This window comes from Solanum lycopersicum, chromosome 5 (assembly GCF_036512215.1).
Source record: "Solanum lycopersicum chromosome 5, SLM_r2.1".
NCBI classification, from domain to species: Eukaryota; Viridiplantae; Streptophyta; class Magnoliopsida; order Solanales; family Solanaceae; genus Solanum; species Solanum lycopersicum.
Window position 1 is genome coordinate 53,080,976 of NC_090804.1, and position 20,329 is coordinate 53,101,304.

The window sequence follows — 20,329 nt, forward strand, 5'->3', positions numbered from 1 at the left end:
CCGACATGAAGTCTTGTTACCCTCATCTATTGATAACTAAGGTTAGTAGTTCTTACTAATAATGAAATTAACGACAAAAAAATTGAGGTTGCTTTGTTTTCTGTTAAATTTTGCAAAAAGTTAATTTTTGATATTGTTAGAGTAAATCATTGTGAAATTGTGCATTGGATTTGAAATTTTACTCTTTGGCTTTTTTGAGTTATGTCGTGCATTTTGATATGATGAGTCTTTATGGAATAAGGTGTAGTCTTTTGATAAGTTGAACATTGATATAATTGACTCATAACTGCTATGTTGAGCTCTTGTTTTTGTGAGAGGATATTTCTCATAATATAATGTTGAGCCTTATGTGTAGTAATTGAGGTCTGGAATTTCCTTGTATAAGTAATATGATTCACTTTATGTATTCTTGGTTGTTGCGCTGCTAGTCTTGAGTCTATTCCTTCCTTTTAAAGATTTTTAGTGTCCTTCGGGGACTAATGTAGTATTTCAAAAATTCAAGACATGTTCTAGAGCCTAACATAAGTGTCATAAGGTCTAGACACTGTCTTAAGGTCAATTCTTATGAATATAGGTCATTAAGGAAGTCTAGGAACAAAAATATCCAAGAACGTCCATGACGTCCGTAAAGTAGTTCAAGGAGGTACTATCGTGCTTTAGCTTTGACTAGCTTTTAGGAGTCCGAAAATGATTAAAATAGGTGGAAGGGTCTATAGCATGTGTTTAAGTATATTCATAGTCAAAACGTATGGGTATGACTCCCCAAGGACCAAACAAGGTCCCTTTAGGAGGACCCTTGCAAGGGGAGTCAAACACTGCCTGGGTAGTGTGCACACACGAAAGGGCATTGACGGGATGTGTGTCGATATAAGGGGCATCAATTCCAACCTTATACCAACACTCATAAAATTTGTGGGAGTACCTCACCTGCAATGTCTCTGACCAAGTTCACAAGTGCGCAACACGGAGGAGGGACCAGTCGTTGACTCACAAACGGACCGTCGATGGGTTCTAGTCTGTGAGGGTCCAATTATCCTGCACATTTTGACTTAGTCTAAAGCAAATAATTCAGGGTTTTTTGGTTAGTTAGGGATTAAGTGAAGTCGAATTAAATTAATTAACCCCCCCATATAAAGACCCCAACCCCATTAGTCTAATTACAACTCTCAAAACAAAACTCTCTACCTTCTCTCTTCTTTCTCTCACTATTTGAAGACACCATTGAACACAATCTAGGGGATGCATTTGGGGGCTATAAAGGGACGACTTCACAATCAATTATTCATCAAACATTAAGGTATGGGATCTAAACCACCTTTCAGACCTTTTTCCTGAAAGGGTTCCTTCAATGTATTTTCAAAAGTTGGGTTTTCATGTGGGTCTTTCTTAATCTAAAAAAATATGTTATGAATTGAACTGATTATGATTTATTTTGGATATTATGAATATATTAACATATATTCTAAATTTATTATGATGTATATTGATGGTTTGGTCTAGTTTGTAGAAGATGACTCTTAACCCTTAGCACTAGGTTTAATCTTGATATGAATTAGGTTGTATTTTATTCAATTGACTTGGTTATTGGTTTAATTACTACTAGATGACGTTTTTACACTAATCATGAACACAATAAGGGTGATTGGTAGTATTTCATGCTATTTGCTTCAGAAGATGATCTAGGTTATAAAGTGTGTTGTGAATTTACCTTAATATCTTGTATTAATCTACGATCTAGTTTTGAATTTTGCTATAGTGATTCTTCTAACCTTGTTATCATATTTATTATTGACTTATTATGATGTATACCCAAATTTGGTTGAATTGAGGGTTTATGGTAAGACCTTGATGATGAAATATGAAGGAGACTTGGTAAGTCTTATGATCTCTATCCTTTACTTCAAATTGTGGTTAATTGATTAAGTCATGACGTTGTATTAGAGTATTCCTTCTATAAGTATTGATATGATGTTATGATGTTATGATTTTGAATTAAAATGTCTTGATTTTGATTGTGAGGTGTTGTCTTAAGGTGTAAATGTTATAAGGACGGTGGATGATTTGCCAATGTGCCTTATCATGATATGAAGATGTTAATGTGCTAACCTCACTTAAGTGAACTGTAATGAAAGGATTTCTACAAATAAAATTCTTATTATGCTATTGATGATGATGATTATACAAGGGGTAGAACCTACGACCTGAACTAAGTTATGATTGATAAGAAAAGCTTAAAGACATTTCAAAAAGGGACTCTAGCTTAGCACAGAGTGAACTAGAGTGAGGAGTGTACCTTCCTACATAGGGAAGGTAGGATCACTAATGTACTCTTGAAATTGGAGACTACAATGCATGTAGCATAAAGAGGGTCCCAACTATATCTCCTAGTTCTTGAACTATGTCGCCCCCATAGGAATACTAGCTAGTGGATACATGTAGTTTCTATGTTTCATGTTTTAGTATTACCTTGGCAAGTAGTCCTCCTTACTTCGGTGTAGGGTTTAATCACACCGGATTCCACAATAGCTCATGTGATCTATGTCGGTTAGGGTAAGATGTTCACAAAAGGTAAAATAAACTAAAGGATTGAAATCTAACTAAGATATTCTAAGGGGTCTAGCTTAGTCTAGGTAGAGGTATGAGACTCTACCTAATCATTGCACTAGTTAGCCTTAAGGGGAGTCATAGGAGGATGTTCTTATGTATGATCATGCTTATAATGATATATAACATATATATGATGAACTTGCACTTTGTTGATACTATTTGTTGATTAGTTCGTTTATGAATATGTGTTGGTTTATATTGTTAAAGTAAGATGATATGTACACCTAAATGTCATGTTAAGTGAAGTAGGATGTTAGTCATGATTCTTGTTGGGTTACTTGATTGAGTAAGGTTATAGGTTTTTACTTGGTCATTGAACTTGTTTACTTGATAGGGGTTCATGTATATTTGTCTTGCTTTGGTTATGTTAAAATGTACTCTTATTCATGCTTAGTTTTAATATGACTTGATGACTGAGTTACTCGAATACGTATCTAATTACATGATATGCTTGGTTGACTTCAGTAGATTTGATGATGTTGATTTTCTAATGTACATGCTTATGACTTAGTGAACATGTCTTATGGATTGGTTTGGTCCTATCTAATATGCGTAAGTGTTTTCAAAGAAAATTGCATATCTTTATGAAATGTCATTTTTCCTAGCATGTTATAAATGTATGTGTGCATATGGTCCCATACTTAGTACAAGTTGCATACTAATCCCATATATTCCTTTTCTTTAACATTTCAGGTTCTGGTCGTTGAAGTGATTTGAAGACGGCTTGAAGAAGGCTTGGATCTCTCATTTATCCAAGTAGGGTAGGTCCTCATTTTCCGAGGGCGATGACACTATAGAGTTTATGGAGTTTGTTTTTAGTTAAAGACTTCTATGGTTTTTTCTTCCCATTTAGTATGAAAAATTGTATAGCCCCTTTGAGGCATTTTTAAATGATGTATCGGTTATGCCCAAGTTCTTTCAATCTTATTAGATGGTTATGAGATGAGACGACTATTATAACTATTATGTCTATTTTATACATTATATGCTTATGTGCAATAAAAGTAGAAGAGTAAGTAATCTTTCTATACGAAGGGTTTATGTATACTCGATATATATATGTTATGTGTATGTAGGGGTCTATGTAAACCTCCATTAGAAAAGTTTTAAATTTTCCGCTAATTTTGACCTATGAATGTAATGATGTAAACAAAGAGTCTAGTCTTAGTCCTCAAAGAGGATGCCGCCGCCAGTTAAGTCTAGGGGGTAAACTAGGATGTGACTTATACGACCCATGAATAAGACCCACTACCTTTCCAGAGGTACAGGGGTATGAGTGGTGTGATCACTAAAATAGAGAGCCCACTTTGGGACTTATAAACCTATGAGGGCACGTAGTTCTGGGACTATTCAGGTATGTTGAACCTCAGTTCACTCACTATTAAGCTACTCCCAATTGATGATGTAATTAACAATTTATGACTGAATTTCTGTAATACTGGATAGCTAAAATACTGACATGCTAACTAAGAACGAACAATTAATTAATGATAATGAAACATTCAAAAACTGAGGTATGTATGTATATATTTGAAGTAATTTACCTAGGTCTTGAAAATAATAAGGGAATCAACATTCTGACTAAAATCTAGGGACCTAATGGATTAATAGAACCTATTAGTAAAATCTAACATATCTAGTGATGATATTCATGGAGTAATATTTTTATTTCGGAGCAGGAACGGATGGAAACTTGTTGCATTCTTGAACTAGGGTTGCTTGACTTTCTACTCTATTTTGCTCTAAGTTTGATGAATTTTTTTAATAATTGATTAGGTTAGGTTCTAATTAGTTCATTAGTCTAAAACTTACAAAAACTATGTAGTTTAGGGGCTAGACGATGTAGTTTAGTGGTCTAACACATAAAGAAAAGACCAAAAGAACTCTTGACTAAAAAACTACTTGAGAAACTTACAGACTGATCAACTTTTTGCCCTATCAGTCTGTTTATTGACTTCAGATGCTGGATTTTGGGGGGTTGCATGTGTCTATTTATGGTACACAAGGATAGACCGTGGGTAACCCTACAGACCATGGGTGGAAACTATGGGTTGCTCATTCAACTTCTGGTTACGAACTTATCGACGGTCCGTAGATTGATCCACAATCCATCATGTAAGTCCATTGGTCGTGTCAGAGGATGGGTTATGGGGGGGACTTCGGGTCTCGACCTATGGACTGATTGATGATTTATTAATTGATCCATGTCCGTCATGTCAGTCCGTTGATCGACATCTTAGGATGGGTTATAGGGGTCTTGAGGGTCTCGACCTACGAATTGATCGACAATCCATAAATGGATCCATGATCGATCGGTACAATCAATCTATCGAACAACTTTAGAGAATGCCTTCTCCGGCTGCTAGTGGCCATTCACGGACCACCATGAAAAATCGTAGGTCACCCTATAATCCATGGGTGGAAACCATGGGTTTCATTATTAACGTTTTCAAATACAGGGCTTTAGATTATCTCGCTACTGGAACATTCATCCTCGAATGAGGTCTAAGATAGTAAGATGGGGAGGAAAAGAGCTACAAACCTACCACAAATTATTAGAAACTAATTTCTATCTAAACTATGTTCTAAGGACATGCAATTACATGGAAATTGCAAGTGCAAACTGAAGGAACATCATACTAAGATTGAATCAACACATGACTAACTAAAACCGGAGAGGAACAATTAGTTCAAGTTGTATTGGAATCGGAAGGAAAGAGATGAGGATACTCGGTCATCATGGCTTCATGTTCTCCAAAAGTACCTCACTCTACGGACTGACTATTCCAGAAAAACCTTAACTGCAACTACTTCTTTGATTCTCAACTTTCGAATCTAAAGATCAACAATATCAACTAGTATCTCTTCATAAGTGAGACTATACTTCATACCTACACTTTCTAAAGGTACAATAGATAATGGATCACCCACATAGTTTTTCAACGAAAAAATGTGAAAAATTTGATGCACTGCGGCTAGTTTTGTTTGCAACTTTCAGAAAAAACCCAATCATCAACATGAAACTCTAAGTCCCTTATCATCACATTTGCATAGGACTTCTAGAGACTCCGGGCTGCCTTAAGTCTATCCCTAATGAGTTGAACCATCACATCATGAAACGAACTTGGCCCTATCAAGGCTACTTCACCTACTACAAACCAACAAACTTAAGATCCAACCTATGCCTGTTTAATACTCAAAAGGGGCCATCTAAATGTTAGAATGGTTATAATGGTTATAAGAGAAGTCCATAAAAGAAAAGTGATCATCTGAAGAACCCTTGAAATCAATAACACAAGCTCTTGACATGTCATCTAAGGTGTGAATGGTATGCTCTATCCGACCATCCGTTCATACATGAAATGTTGTGCTAAGGTTAATTTGAGTTCCAAGACCTTTCTTAAATGACTTCCAACAATGAGATGCAAACAAGGGACCCCATCTGCGATGATAGACAAAGGAATTCCATGCAACCTGGCTATCTTTTTAAAGTAAATTTTGGTGTAGTCCTGCACTTATCTATAGTCTTGAAAGCCAAAAATCACATAAACTTAGTAATTTTGTCAATAATCACCCAAATGGAGTCATGTAGTCTGCGGATACGAGGTAAAGTTGTAATTAAGTACAAGTTGGTAACTTTCAACTTCCATGTGGGAATATTGATTCTTCGTTCATTCCTCTTGGTTTCTGATATTTTACCTTTACCTGGTGACAATTAGGGCACTTAGACACAAAATCTACTATTTCCTTTTACATTTCATTCCACCAAAAGACTTCCCAGAAATCACGGTACTTCTTACTGGAGCTTAGATGAATAGAATACTTGGAGTTATGGGCATTTGCAGGAATCTTCTGACTCAAGTCTCAACTCACGCATTTTAAGAACACATAAACGACCCAGATAGTAAAGCATGCCATATCCCTCTTCATAGAAAACCTCAGCTCTCTGATGATGAATTACAACCTTCAGTTGAAGAAATATTGGATCACTAGCTTGCTTTTCCTTAATATCTTATACCAATGAAGATTCTTCCCCATTCTGAACTATTACACCATAATATGCTCTTAAGGTGAACTCCCAAGAGAGTAAGCATGTGAACATGCCTTACTAGTTCTTTTCTTTCTTCCCCAATATGCAATACACTACCAATAGATATTATGCTCAGAGCATCTACTACTACATTGACCTTACCAATATGCTAATGCACACTATGAGGGAACCATCTTTTTTCTCTATGAATAAAATTGGTACACCCCATGGGGAAACACTGGGTCTGATGAAGCCTTATCTAGAAGGTCCTTAAACTGATCTTTCAATTCCTTAAATTTAGATGGAGACACTATGTAAGGAGGAATGGTAATAGGCTGGGTATTTTTGAAGAGATCAATTCCAAAGTCGATTTCCCTGTTTGGAGGAACTCCGAGAAGATCTTTTGCAAACAATTTAGAAAACTAATTAACTACAGGAACAGACTCAAGATTTGGGGTTTAAGAGCTTGAATCCTTTACCTGAACTAGCTGGTAGATATAACCCTTAGAAAATAACATTCTAGGCTTTGGCCTTATGGTAAGAAATGATTCCATTCCAGGACTGGTGTTCACTTGGAAATTGAAAAATGAACAATCTAAGTTCTATAATCGAATGAAGCATATCATGAATGTTACCAATTAATGCCTTGAATGACAGCAAAGTCTAAAATTTCTAACTTTACAAGTTCTGCTGAGGAGACTTTTTAGGTGACTTTGTCACGGTAATTTCTATATACCCGTCAAGCTATAATTTGGTCACCTACTGGAGTAGATATTGAGAAGGGTTCTGAGTGAGTTTCTAGACTGACACCGAATTTGACTTCTATATAGGGCATTATAAAAGATAAAGTAACCCTTCTTTTCCTTCCCTGAGTGTACCTTATGTGAGTAACATCCTTAAGCTAGTAGGATGCCAACTGAACCCTCTATTACTAGTAACTTCATCACTCAAGAGATTTTCTTGTTGATCTTATCAATGAAGTTATGTGGGTCTTGACCAACTTGTGACCTTAAATAATTAAATGGATCCATCCTAAGAAGATCTCGAACCCTAGCTGACACTGGTCCACCATTTCTATTTGTATGAACTAGAGCCTATGATTGTTTTGGTTGATATTTCTCTAAGTAAAAAGCTGAATCACATTCCTGAAATGTGTTCGAAACCTCATGGTCTAAGACTAAAGGAAGTCCATTAGCATTGTGTGCATTCGAATTCATTGTGTAAGCTCTACGAGGAGTAATAATATTTAGCGCATACTGACAGATTAAAACGAGTGAATTGGATCATACCTCACGCATGATAAAAGTAACAAAGAGAGAGACGTTTTCTGAAAATACTTCGTAGCCTCCCTCTAATTAGATGTGGTGAACTTCACACCCCTTAATAGACTCTACTTAGTGTGGCTTTTCAAATATCCTGCGACTCTTAACCCTAAGTCTCTAATACCAAGTTTGTCACACCCCTAAGCTACCCTTAGAACGCAAACACGAGACCTAGGATCACGAATGACCCCAAGTAAACCCTAATCTGTATCATAACCATACTACATAAATTAAAGTGAGGAAATATTTTTTAGAATCTAAATCATAACGTAAACGGTAATTATAAGAAATATCCATAAACTATCTGAATATATAAATATGAGAGTGTAATCACAACTAAAATTTCAAACAGAAATGAGAAAATGAATCTAACTATGGTCGAATAACCCATAACTGACAAGAAGAGTTAGTACATGCTCAAGATAAATCTTTCAAAAATTTAAACTAATATTAAAGTGTAAACATGTTTATAGTCCTCGAAGTATGAGGAATCACCATTAAAGTTGTTGAACAGGTGATGGGGAATTCATTTATGTGTGGTTTTGAAGCTGAGGACTTGAACCTACATCCTAAAAAGATGTAGCATAAAGTATGCATTAGTATTTGAAAGGTATTGAGCATGCATGATATAATAAAGTCGAACAATAAACATACTTGAACTAGAACATATATCTGAGCAATGATAAGAGATAAGCATAATATTATACTAAGTATATTTAACATGAATTAACTGAACGCGGTGACCAAATTTATAACATGATGAGACTGAAATCTAACTATAACTGATAACATGGTCAATGCAATAACATTTTATTGGACTTTGGTAGCTACTAATAACTGATATAAAACCACAAAAGTTAAATGTGGAGTCCGATGTATATACTCATCCGAGAGGACACAATATACCTTGTCATAGGTAGAGATGCATGATTGGAGTAATCACTAAAATGTAATGCCCAAAGAGAGGACTTATAAACCTAAGGGTCACGTAGTTCTGGGACTATTCGAGTACGCTAAAATCTTATCTACTCAATATTAAGATACTCCTAATTGATTGTTCATTTAACAATTTATGAGTGAATTTATGTAATATTGGATAGCTTAAATACTGACACGCTAACTAATATAGCAACATTAATATAATAATAATGAAACATTTAAAAAGTGAGGCATGTATGTATATATCTGAAGTAATTGATCTAGCATGTGTAAATAATGAACCAAGAGAACTACATACCTATGGTTCTGAATTAATGAAAAAAGCTACACAAAATGAATACTAAATTCATGATAATCTAATTTTGATCATTCTAAAAACTAAAACCCAACAACTTCTAACATACAAGAAATCCAGGTCTAGATAAAATTAAGGGAATCAAGATTCTTATTGAAATTTAGGGAGCTAATAGAGGTAAGGAACCCCCTAGTTGAATTCCAAATGCTTGATGATTTTAGAAATCTTTCGATTTCGGTGCTGGATTTTATGAAAAGTCGTTGCATTCTTCAACTAGGACTGCTTGACTTCCTCCTATATTTTTATGTACGTTTGACGAATATTTTGTTATTAATTTATTAGATTAGGTTATTATTAGTTTATAAGGCTAAAACTAACCATAAGAGAATATTTTAGAGGTTAAACAACGTAGTTTAGAGGTCCAACACATAAGGAAAAGACCAAATGACCCCTATCATAAAATTTGTTAAAGCCATTTATGGACTTATCGACAATTTGTGAACTAATCCATGAACCATCATGTCACTCCGTTCGATTGACTTTAGAGGATGGGTTATGAGGGCTGCAGGTGGTCATCCACTCACCACCAGGACGGACCGTGGCTCACCATATAGTCCATGGATGGCAACTGTAAGTTGCACCTGCAACTTCTAGTTACAAACAGATCGACGGTCTATGGATTGATCCACAAACCATCCAGCCAATCTGTCGATCGTATCAGAGGATGGGTTTTGGGGGTCCTGTGGGTCTTAACCTACGGACTGATCTATGATCCGTTAATGGATCTATGATCCTTCCTCTCAGTTCGCCTATTGACTTCAGAGGATAGGTTATGGGGTCTTCAGGTTCTCGATGTACCGACCAATCGATGATCCGTGGAAGGATCCATGATTTGTTCTCTTAGTCTTTCGATTGACTTACGGGGATGGTTTTAGGGTGCTGCAGGTGACCATCAATGAACTACCAGGACGGACCGTGGGTCAGCCACAGTTCGTGGGTGGCACCTGCCACTTTTGGAAATCTTCTAGTTCAGTATGTTTTTGGATACAGGATGTTACACGTATAAACTCATCTAAATATGTGAATGCTTATAAAGAAGTAAGGATCCTTTGCAAAGATTTTAGAGGTTCTTCATCGTATAGATTATACTCATTACAATTATTTGGCAAAGGAAAAGAAATACAATTTTAAAAAATTAGATAGTCCTAAAGAAATACACAAATACGAATATATATTTTCACAAACATTCACTAAAAACAACCACATAAAGTGAACATACCTTTGTAGAAATCTTCAACTTGTCTCTATGATTTCATCTAATGAGGAGACAATAAGGTGTTGATTATTCCATTTATAAGTTGATTAGTGAGAAAAAACTAAGATAACAAATAAGATGATTAATTATAAAGTTAACTTGTTCACAGAAGGATATCAATTGTTTTGTTTTTCATTTTTTCATTGTTTCATTGGTAATCAATAATTATAATAAGTGAAATAGCATTCCATGTTTAATATATATATATATATATATATATATATATATATATATATATATATATATATATGCACATTCCCAAGCTAACCATCATAAAAGTTTTTCAAAATTTGAATTAAAAATATTTAATGGATTAAAACTTTATTATCTATGCTTAGATGCATAACTGGAATAATTTGTAATTTTAATGTCTAAATAAAACAACCTAACATTTTTATATGCCCTTGTGTGTGTCTTAATATATTTACATATGTCAGGCTGTTCCATTTTTTTGTGCTTTCTGTCACTCTCCTAAGAGCTTCAATTTTCAGTTCCCTTCCTTTTAGGTTTTGTCACGCCCCAAGCCTACACCGTTGACACCCAATAACCATTGTTGTTCATTAGCGGGCCCTTTTCCTAACTTACTTAACTCAACGGAAGACTTAACTCAATATGAAGAGAGAAACATTCTCATAAAGATAATTAGTATAAATGTCTTGGAAAAAATTACACTTATGTCTTAATATATAATTTCTTAAATGCAAATAAACAGAGACTCCAATTGGACTATTTGATAACTATCTGTCTATGAAGCCTCTATAATACTAAGATGGATATTGAGAAAAATCCACAACAAAAAAAAGACTGAAAAAAGTAAATACGAGTCCTAAAGAATACAAGGAGGCTCACTCTGACTCTGAGTGCTTGGCTGGATCAACGAGGCACTGGGGATGCTAATCCTGGTTACCTAATTGTGCATCATGAGACGATGTAGGCCAATTGGCTTAGTACATTGAATGTACGAGTATGAGAGTTGGAATGCTAAACAACAACTTAAGCTTGAAAGGAGTAAGAAGAAACACTTACCTTGGTCTACTCAACTCCTGAATTAACTTAACTTAATATAAATAAATAAATAAATAAATAAATAAATTAATATATATATATATATATATATATATATATATATATATATATATATATATATATGCTTGTAAAAACAATGAAACCACTTATTTCTTTAAAGATAGTGCAATATCAAAATCAACTTTACGTGTATATGAAGTAATATAGTTTCTTTGGGAGATTCTCTAATTGACAACAACCACTATGAGCCTAAGTGGTAATTCATCACGCCCACGCTGTTAGAACTGTCATATATTATGCCATTGCATAGAACCTCTTAACTTAGTGGATCCACTTGTTTAACTTGTCTGGTCATCTAAAAAGTATGACCCCTTATTATTCATGATGTCTACACGGTTTTCATGGAGATTTTAGTTAATGTGAACTCTCATGCCCACATCGATACTCAATACTACTCCCAAAATATACTTTAGCTTATGCTTTTAAAATGAACTTCCCTTAATATTCATGATGTCTACATGGTTTTCATGGAGATTTTACTTAATGTGAACTCTCATACCCACATCGATGCTCAATACTACTCCCAAAATATACTTTATCTCATGCTCTTAAAATTAACTTCCTTTCTTTGGGTTGAGATAATTGTTCAACACTTAGCTTTAGGAAGCTCTCTTGGAATCAATGTTTCCTTTTGTTGTTCAAATATCTTCTGGGAAACCTAAGTTTTCTCTTAACTTAAATGTGAAAACATTTATAAACTGTCAGGGATTAATTATTTCCCTTATAAATGCTTAGAAATGAACTCAACTTTTTACACTTTGCTTAACTTGAAAACTTGAGTCTAAATCAACCCTTAGGAAATCTTTACTTCCATTATATTTGTTTGGAGAAAAGATTTCAACTTGTTATTCTTTACTTTAACTTGAAACTTGAGTCTTAAAAAGAAGTTAAACATATAGTAAAGACTCTTAAAAACCTTTAAGAATTTTTCTTTGACTTACTTCTTAACTTTAGACTTTACTCTTAACTTCTTTGACTTTGATCTTAACTTTCTTTGAATTGGATTATGGTATCAATGTTATGATTTGTGTTCTTTAATGATTTCTAGCTGTTCAGAAATCATTTGGAGTAATTACAATCATTGAAAGGTGTTACTTAGATGGACTTACCAAGTTGGAACACTTACCAGTGAGGTATCCATTCACGTTTGTATCTTTTAAAAAGACTTTTAACATGCGTATAAAATTGGAACAACTACAACTAGTTATTAAGATAATGGCTGAAAGAAAACTTATCTCCTAACAATCACCTGATGTTTCAGATCCATTCAAAGCAAATCCTGAGATACGTACAACAATTTCCTTAGATGATGAAGATGGTTTATGTTAATTTCTATACAAAGATCTAACATATAATTCATATGACTACTGTTGTTGGTTTTACTTCTGCTTGAAAAAATCTGCACACTAAACAGAGCAAGCTGAGAGTTCCCCTCGAGAATATCTTGGCTGAACTAGACAAACATAGAAGGGCAACATAAGTTGCTCAGAAGGGCATTTTACGGTAGTGTCATCATTTCAGATTTGACTACCAAAAGATGATTTTTTTTCAAGGCGATTTACTAACTGTTAGTTATGCTAAATGCAGGTATTTGTATAGAGGATTATGCATCTGTCTCTAAAGGTCATGCCCAATACTTGAGCAGTCGGCGACTCATGCTGCCTTTCTTCTTCTATAATTCTTTAGCTCTAGCTACAGAATAAGTTTTGTCTTAAATTAATACATCTCTGTTCAATTTTCTCAGTCATTTCGTTTGAGAAAACAATCATGTGACTGATTGAAAAAAAATTGATAGATAAAATGTCACATCTCGAATCGCATTCCTCTGTTCAAACATTCCCCAATAGTTTTTACTATTTTTTGCTATAGATATCTTATATCTTTCTGTGAAATTTAGTTCTTCCGCAAATTTAGCTTGATGTGCTTTGGTGACACACATAAATCACCAGCTGTTATGAAATATCAACTTAAAGATTTAGCCCATAATTTTCTACAATTGAGTTTGTGCGTGATATGGGGTCCTTAATTATGTCATGCTCTGTCCTTATTTCCATTCATTTGCTGAGAGTATATTAACTTAAATCTCTCATTAAGATCCTTTATAGTGAGAACATCAAAACTACTAAACTATTTCACTAACTACAATATACTCATATTAAAAGATTACTATGATAAAATGGGATGAAAAAACAAGTACAAAAAGGGGATTGCAAAGCCTAAATTGGGACCTTCATGAATACTCATACTCCAAATATTCCAATTTCATACTTAGGTATTTAGCTATTACAATTAGCTGAAAGAAATATATAAAACAAAAGATTATCATACAATGTTGTGTTTGGTCCTAAATTATTGGACCTTTTTCACAAGGCGTGAACCTGAGAAAGCAATTTAAGCATTAAACTTGAGATCTAGGATTCAAATAAAGCCCAATTTCATCACCATCACCCAATCCCGATCCTTGAACAATTTGTTGCACCAAAGAGAAAAGTCACCACTGTTCAACTTCCTTAACCAATCACTTTCACTTCAAACTTCTTAGGACATTCTCCTAAGTTACATCCCACACAATAATATACACCTTGCAACCGTTCTCCAAATTTCGACCATGTCAAAGTCTAGTATCGAATAATGTACCCAATTATTTGGATAAATGGAATCATCCGCATACCTATGTTAATCTCTATGTGGATGATCTTTTATTTATCTGACATGAGTTTTCCAGATCTATTTTCGGTGCAGGGTATAAGCCTGTTATCGTCACAAGTTATCAAGTGACCAAATGTGGAGTGTAGTTAACTACACAAGCTTCTTCTTCAGATTTTTTTTATGGAAAGAAATCAAACAAGGTCTTCTTCATGCTAAGCAAAGGCCTCTAATCAAACATTGAAGAATGTGAGGAAGGATACAATTTTCAAGAAAATAAAACACTGAAAATGAGAAAGGACACAGTAACACGTTATAAAGAAATAAATTAGGTTTTCTATTCCAACTTTTAGCGGGAGACATAAAATTATTACTATTTTTAGATGTAAACTTGTTTCTTAAGGAACTTTCACATATGAGTTATAAAATAGGATAAATGTGTGATTTTATTTGGGATAATAATTCCAAGATTGTTATTAATATCCATCGACATTGTAGAAATATTGGTATACTGAAATAACTTAATGGGAAAATTAAAATATTTTGGTCCTAATTCTTGAATTATATACACAACTGTCAGCCAATCTTTCCTTGAAAATAGAAGTACAGAAAAGTAGGAAATTTGTAAAAATCCAGATATTTTACTCACAAGTATAAATGAAAAAATACAAGCCTAATTCCTGAATCATGAACCATAGAAAATAATTTAAAATGAACATTAATAAATAAGGATATTAGTATAGCCTAATTTTATCACCAACACCAAATTCTCTATCCTTGATCAATTTCAGGATGGATAGAGAATATTCATCATTAATCAACTTCCTAAAAGAAAATATTTTATCTTCATACTTCTTAGTGTCATTCTTATCTATTATATTCCACTAGTAAACAAACATCCCATTCCCGTTCACCAAACTTCTTGCTAGCTCAGAATTTTTTTATGGAAGAATATGCATATACACGTAGAAAATGGAAACTACAACTTTCCAAAAGTGAGTTCTTCCTGGGTAATTTTTTCCCGATATTCCTCGTGGTATTCTAATGAAATATCAGGGGAGGGCTTACCTTTATTATCTCTTGAGTCTTACCAGGGATTTGCTGTTAACTTTGCATTCTTCTTTTTAAGTATTTGATGACATGAAACTAAAGAGAGTATACATTTGAATGTTATTTTGATAAACATCTATTTTATGCCATTTTTTCTTATTTATTACTCTAATTTAAGAAAATAAAGTACCTTTTAGATTTTTCCTTATGTGAACTTTGTACAACATATAACTGTTGAGAAATTATTCTCACGGATAATATTATATTCGACTATAATGTCTGCTTATATATTTCTCTACCTCGTATATAACATAAGATTATCACCTTGCTCAAAAGGGATCTTATTATTGTTTTCTAAAAGGCACATATTGACTTAACAACTGAAATAGTAAATAAAGAAACAAATATTGATGTTTGCCACTAGATACACTTATATTACACAAGAAATTAAAAAAAATAACTAGGACACATAAAAGGTGAAGGATTTTTGTGATGTTTACACTAGTTGGATTTCCTCAAACGGAGTGGGATGTGTTCTCTAGTGCTTTACAAGACATCTTCATTCCTTGGAGTGCGAGGGAGGAGAGTCGTTTGAGATTTGAGAGCTTGGTTCGGGGAAGTTTGTCTGTGACCAAGTATGAAGTATGTTTCTGTGAGCTCTCTAGGCATGTTATGACAATTGTTCAGTATGAGGCAGAGAGTCACCAATTCGTGAGAGGGTTAACTTTCTCTATCAGATATGTGTTCAGGGCATCTAGAGAAGTGTATTGCTTCTAGTCCATTGTGAGAACGGCCAAGGAGGTGGAGTTGATGGTCTAAGAGGAGTTTGGGGAGGTCCAAGATGGCCCGGTCTTTTGGTCACTATTTTTGGTGCCTCATATGAAGGTAGATGTTCTCATAGAGATGAAACACCTTGGATATAAAAAAGGTCTAAATTTTTATTTTTTTCACAACTTAGTTTACCGTAGGTGGGATGAAGGTCTGTAGGTGGTTAATGAGTGAACAATATGGAATCAAAAGATTTATTTCGATAAATTTGGTGTCCTAAAATGTTTATTCTGTGAAAAAAATTATGTAAAACCCATAATTTCCAGGTGTTTGGATTGAGGAACAATGGACACTAATGTGCAAAAAGGAACAAGGAAGCTAAAAGAACAAAGAAAACAAGGCATTGTGATAGCCTAATCCATCGAGTCGCCAAGTGGCTCTTGTCTCGCCTAAAATTCTAGTATGCCAAGCCTGAAAGTGAAAATCAAGTTAGCGTGAGAAAGGATTGGTCTACGTGTCGCCAAGTGGTTCCTCTATAAAGTATAGGATCACCCAAAGTTACAGAACTTGAAGATGTTGAAGGCCAAAGCTAAAATACAATATAACTGGCCAAAGGGCAGATCATCGAGTTGATCGGCGATCCTTACTTATTGCATTAAATAATCCTTCACAATATATTTTTGGAGACTATAAATACATTTTCAAAAATTTTGATTAGTATCTATGTTTTTAGAAATGAAATATTATTCTGAACATTCATTAGAGTAATTTCTATGTTTTGAGACAACTTTTTCTTAGCTTTGAAGAATTGAAGTTTTCCATTTTTGAGAAATTGGAAGTGGGTCCTTTAGATTCTTCACTTAGGACCTTTGTAAAAGATGAAATTAATCATACCAAGTTGATGGAAATAAAACTTGATAACGATTTATATCTTTTTATATATTTCTTAAATTGAGTCAAGGGAGGTTATTTGATAAACTAGTGGTTCTATGTCACTTCTTTAGAGTTAGTGTTGTTGCTTGATCATTTTTAAAATTCATTTTGTTATTTAAAATGTTCTTCAAATCGAGGGAGTTTCCTAAAAGAAAATCACTTGCTCGATTTTTAATTATTAGCTGAAAAAGGATAGTGTTGTGCTTATATTGATTGTCTCTTGTGGTTTTGATTTTGTTTGGCTTGAGGAGAAGCTATCTTTTTATGTTGGGGGTGTTAAAGAGTCGGGGATTTTGAATCACTTCTATCTTTTTAATATGGTTTTGGTGCAATTAAGTAGAAAATTATCTAATAATTTATGTTTGTTCAAGAAATTTGTGATTGAAGGGAGTTTGAGAGATTAATAGAATATAGGAGAAAAGAGTAGAAAAATAATATAAGATAGGCGAAATATACTACCGAATATGGTGGTCAACACAAGAACAAAGGTCTCTTAAGCGACCACATAGGGCTCTATTCAATGAAGAGGTCATGACAGTCCAGGGTCGCCTTAGCGACCACTTTGGTCTCTTTAGTGAGGGCAAACACATAGGTGGAGATTGATCTAGAGAAGGTAAATGTTGATTTCACAAATGTAACATCGCATTAAAAAACAGATCAAAAATCAGTTTTCTAAGAAAAACTGCAGGTGCAACTAACATGGCCATCGACGGACTGTAGCCTGACCCACAGTCTGTCCTACACAACCGTCGATGGGATCGTAGACTCCCAATAACTCAGCCAGAGAAATTGGCTTAGTCCTGATCGACGGATTGACCTACGGTCCGTACGTCAGACGACAGTCCGTAGTCCGTGATCATCATCGAGACACCCTTCACCCACTCTCTGACAAAAGCCACGGATGACCAGCACGGTCCGTAGGTGGACCCACGGTCCGTAGGTCTTGCCATAGTTGGGAATTAGCAGACAGTTAAGGGGGAAATGCAATTGGGTCAACTTCAAATGGCAATAACTCTTACAACAAAATGAATTAGGTGTACCATGACCTACCCACAGATAGATAATTTAATTATCTTTCCATAGCCACCAACATTACTAAAATCTGATTTTCGGGTAAATGATTATGCCTGTTTTAATAAAGGCTTGTAGATCAGGCCCAACCTACAGACTAAACGACGGGCCATTGATAGAACGACGGACCATCTGTCCAGGTCGTTGTTTGGTCCGACAGAAACTTACACAGGGGTCTTTTGGTATTTTTCCACTTTGTTTAAACCCTAAGATACGTCATTTTGACCCTAATCATCAGATTTTAGTGAGTTTATGCCTAGAAACATCACTAAAATTTACCCTAAGTCAAATCATTAATCAAAACATAGAAAATTAGAAGCAAGAAAGAAGAAAAAGGTCAAGAACCCTATTTCAAGAACCTAGAAAGGCTCCAGTAGTTCCATCAACGAAATCTAAGTGTTTCTCAGTGAATTTCATCACCAGGTATGTGGGATTTCAGTAGTGGGTTCCTTTCACCCATTGGGTCCCTAGTTTTCAGTCAATTCATGAATCTCTTATCATGATTAAACCTAGGGTTTCCAGAACTTCATGAATTTATTATTTATATGTTCCAAACAAAATTATCATGTTATTACTCAGAATATTGCATGAATTTCAGAACCCTAGCTTTGTAATTCTTTAGTTCTTCAATTACACATGCTAGTTCAGATATTTAAATTATTCAATTGTACATGCTTCAGTTTTTAATGCATAATTATCATATTAAATGTTTCATTCTCAGTTTTGAGCTATCCAATTTTGAACTTTGTGCTTTGAGATAAAGTTTTCATGCCACGAGTCTATACCCTTTGTGTGGCTAGCACTCAAATACTATTGCTAGCCTTGAGCAGACCCTTAATCTGGCTTACTTAACTTAGCGAAAGAAAATATGCATATTTAAAAGTATTAAGCACTATTTGGATCTAAATAACAACATAATCTGAGAATGTTCAGAGACTAAGCAGTAAACATGGCCAAAACTGGCAACCTAAGTCTCTAACAAAATAGATGAAACTGAAAAGATTCAAAGGACTAATATTTGACTCTCTATGAAAATTCTAAACAACTAAGATGGATGATGTCACATACCCCCACAACATCCTAACAGCTAAAATAAAAAGCAAAATAAAAGAGTCTTCTTGCATGAAAAAGGTCTCAGCAATAGACTTTGAATGCTCAAGTTGGATCAACAGGGCACTGGATGTTGATCCTTCTTACCTGTGTCTGGATCATATATGATGTAGGCCAATTAACATTAGTATATTTAATGTAAGAGTATGAGATTGAATGCTAACAAACATAGGCTTGAAAGAGGATCTGAACTAAATAGTTACATGGCTCTTCTCAACTCATGAATACTTCACTAAACTCATTTCATTGTAAAACAGTTTAAAACAAATGTAATCTTAAGAAAAGCTTATATAAAGACATGATATCAACTCTGTGTATAAAAGAGATACAACATAAATATGAATATATGTAAAAATACAATAAACTGGTGTATATAAAACTACAATAACATATGTTGGAGTTTCTCTTACTTACTACCATCACTATGAGATTAAGTGATGGTACAACATTTTACCTCACATTGCCAAGAAAGGACTATCCTACACCTTGTCATCGGTATAGGACCTGAACTCACTAAGTGGATCCACTAGTCTATCCTAAAAAGAACAAAGGAATCATCTAAAAAGTATGATTCTTTCTCTGCCCATGATGGCTACATGGTTTATGAGGGATAGAGTAAATATGAACTCACCTCCCCATATCGGTGCTCAATATTACTCCCAATATATACTTAGTCATATGTGCTTAAAACAACTTATTATATGGTTTTAGATAATTGCTTCAACATAGCATAAAATCTCTCTTAGAAATCATGGTTTTCTCTTTAATGAAAAAAAAACTAGCTAAACTTTCTTTTTTTGTAAATCTCAGTTTCTTTTCTGGTTCAAATGTGAATAACGTGTTTATACTTTTTTGGGATTGATTCGTTGAAGAAAATACTTCAATTTACTTTGAACTGAACTCAAACTTAAGTCTTAAAACGAAGTTAAAACTTTTGTAAAAGACATATGAAAACTTGAAATGGACTTTTTCTCCTTATCTTTACTCTTTACTCAACTTGATCTTTAAGTCTTAAAACAAAGTTAAAAACATTTGCAAAAGACTTCTCGAAAACACTCTAACAACTTTCTAGATTTGACTCGTAACTATCCTTGAATTTGAAGTTATGGATTCAAGGTTAAAATTCATGTTTATGATGAATTCTATATGTTTATAAA